The sequence below is a fragment of the Nomascus leucogenys genome, chromosome 8 (assembly GCF_006542625.1).
Source record: "Nomascus leucogenys isolate Asia chromosome 8, Asia_NLE_v1, whole genome shotgun sequence".
Classification (NCBI taxonomy): Eukaryota; Metazoa; Chordata; class Mammalia; order Primates; family Hylobatidae; genus Nomascus; species Nomascus leucogenys.
Window position 1 is genome coordinate 76,901,759 of NC_044388.1, and position 3,357 is coordinate 76,905,115.

The following is a 3,357-nucleotide window of genomic DNA, read 5'->3' on the forward strand; positions in this document are numbered from 1 at the left end:
TAAGCAGAATTGCATGAAGAATGATATGAAGCCTTTACACTGGCAATCACATAGATGTTGAATGGTAGAAGGTCAAGTTTTATTTTCATAGAAATGTTTAATAAGATTTATTTAAATTTGTTAGAGTTAAATAAAATTTAGCTTTATTTAAGTAATGTTAATATGCATGAATTAGAATTACTATTTTACCTTTTTTTAAATTTTTTTTTATGTGAGATGGGTAACGTGCTGACATCATACCAGGGTTCACAAGGGTGACACCTCACACATGCACATGGACACACAATCATGCTTGTGAACTACAAAAGAATCTTACCTTTTAATGTGTTAAGTTATGACTTCTTTAGGAAAAAACTTCTCTAGAAGATGTATACAAAAAATAATTTTAATTATTGAATTTCTATGTTCACTTTTTTTTTTTCTTTTTGAGATGGAGTCTCACTCTGTCACCCAGGCTAAAGTGCAGTGGTGCAATCTCAGCTCACTGCAACCTCTGCCTCCCAGGTTCAAGCAGTTCTCCTACCTCAGCCTCCCGAGTAGCTAGGATTACAAGTGTATGCCACCACACATGGCTAATTTTTGTATTTTTGGTAGAGATGGGGTTTCACCATGTTGGTCAGGCAGGTCTTGAACTCCTGACCTCAAGCGATCCACCTGCCTCGGCCTCCCAAAGTGCTGAGATTACAGGCATTAGCCACCATGCCCAGCCATCTATGTTCACTTTAACTGACACTTCTTAATGAAAATAGATTCAAATTTTGTATATTTTGACTACAATTACATTTTTTTTTAAAATACTTTAGATCAGGGGTTGGCAACTTTTTCTTAAAGATGCAGAAAGTAAATATTTTAGGTTTGTTGGCCATACAGTCCCAGTCCCAGCTACTCAGCTCTGCCACTGTAACATGAAGACAGCCACGGACAATATGTAAAAGTTGGAGCATGATTGTGTTTCTATAAAATGTTTTAAACAAAAAACAGGTGGCTGGACTGCAGGCTATGGTTGACCAATCCTTGCTTTAGACAAACAGTCCCCAACTTTTTTGGTACCAGGGACAGGTTTCCTGAAAGACAATTTTTCCATAGACCATGGTTGTGGGGGAATCGTTTCAGGATGAAACTGTTCCACCTCATCAGGCATTAGATTCTCAGGCAACCTAGATCCCTCGCATGCCCTGTTCAGGATAAGGTTTGCACGCCTATGAGACTCTAACACCTCAGCTGATCTGACGGGAGGTGGGGCTCATGCGGTAATGCTTGTTCACCTGCCGCTCACCTCCTGCTGTGAGCCCCAGTTCTTAACAGAGAGCTGGTCTGCACCTTGGGGGTTGGGGACCCCTGCTTTAGAGCATTACTGTCAATAGAAGACAAATTTGTGAAAATTTTGAGATTAACATAATTATTGAATTTTGCTCAGATGATAGAAAAATAATGTATGGAATAAATACATCATGACTTTTGAATTATGTATACCTTGGTTTTATTATAATACCTTGGTCTCATTCAGACTTTGCCAGCTCATCAACAGAATCCCAGATATATTCAGTCATAATTAAATTCAATTGTCTTTGGTGCTTCGTGACTTCCAATCATAGAAAAATTATAGTTCAAATCCACATTGAATTTGGGTGCAAGAGAAAAAAAATACAGCTTGACATGTTTTTGCCTTTGTCATTTTGAGGGTAGGAAGATAAATATATAAACAGATAGTAGTTGGACCTCCCTTTGTACTTTTTTTTTTTTTTTTTGGAGACAGAGTCTTGTTCTGTCACCTAGGCTGGAGTGCAGTGGCGTGATCTCGGCTCACTGCAACCTCTGCCTCCTGGGTTCAAGTGATTCTCCTGCCTCAGCCTCCCGAGTAGCTGGAACTACAGGCATGTGCCACCATGCCCAGCTAATTTTTTTATATTTTTGGTAGAGACGGGGTTTCACTATATTGGCCAGGTTGGTCTCGATCTCCTGACCTTGTGATCTGCCCGCCTCAGCCTCCCAAAGTGCTGGGATTACAGGCGTGAGCCACCGCGCCTGGCCTTGTACTCTTATTGTGGGCCCTGCAAAAGGCAGGAGCACCCTGAGCTCTTTAAGAGGAGACAGACTTGGCTGACTTTCCCTTTTGCCTTCTTCCTGCTGCCTCCTTCCCCTTCCCTGGGACATGGATGTAACTGTCGGATTTTGGCTGCCATCTTGTGACCATGAGGAAGAGGCCAAGTGAATGGCAGAAACTTAGGCTTGGCCACCCCCAAAACTGCACCAAACCCAATTCAGAAACCACCCACCCCCAGGCCCTTACCATTTGAGGAAAATGAATCACTATTTGGTTAAGTCATTACCCAAAATTAGGGTTTTCTGTTACAAGCAGCCAAACACAAACTCCTAGACATAAATTCCAACAAGGGTATGGGGTATGTGACTCTCATCCCACTGCTTTTCTGATGCATCTCTCCCAGCTCCCAACACACTGACACATTCATTCATTCATTCATTCATCCAATAAGCATCCACAAGGGTCTATTCTGGTCCAAGGCCTAGGATAGTGCTGGGCCTACCATGAGGAACTGGAAGAAATGTAGGGAGGGATTGCCATAAGGAGCTCACAGCCTCGTGACAGAGACAAGATGGAAATGATCGTAGATCCTTGCTTTACCTACAGTGTTAGGACACAGGTCCAGATGTGTCATCAGGAACCCAGGCTGACAGAGGCTTAAACAAAAGAGGAGATCATACACAAGAGAATACTCTTAATCCATAAAAAAAAAACAAAGAAATCCTGTCATTTGCAACAACATGGATGGAACTGGAAGTTATTATGTTAAGTGAAATAAGCCAGGTACACAAAGATGAATATTGCATGTTCTCACTCATTTCTGGGAGCTAAAAAGTTGAAGTTGTGGAGTTCAACTTTTTAGAGTAGAATGATGGTTACTAGAGGCTGGAAAGAGTGGAGAGGGGGATAAAGTGGGGTTGGTTAATGAGTACAGACATATAGTTATGTAGAAGAAATAAGTTCTTGTTTGATAGCACAATAGGATGACTACAGTAAACAGCAATTTATTGTATATTTCAAATCAGTTAAAAGATTTGAAATGTTTTCAATACAAAGAAATTATAAATGTTTGAGGTGATGAATACCTTAAAGACCCTGATTTGATCACTACACAGTGGATGCGTGTTTCAAAATATCACATGTACCCCATAAATATGTACAATGACTACGTATCAATAAAAAAGAGAAGTTAATTTCTCTCAAGTGTAAAAGTCTGGGCTGGTATAGCAGCTGTGGCTCTGAGGTTGTCAGGGGTCCAACTGTAACTACCCAGTGGGTTCACCTTGCCTGCTGCTTAGACAGAGCTGATTTAT

At 40.9% G+C, this 3,357-nt stretch overlaps 1 non-coding gene across 1 annotated transcript; it reads right to left on the bottom strand.

Moving 5' to 3' along the window:
• Nucleotides 1–210: 210 nt before the first annotated feature.
• Nucleotides 211–311, bottom strand: LOC115836531. The gene has a single exon (XR_004031602.1). It is a non-coding gene; the product is annotated as a small nucleolar RNA U13 (small nucleolar RNA).
• Nucleotides 312–3,357: the final 3,046 nt, after the last annotated feature.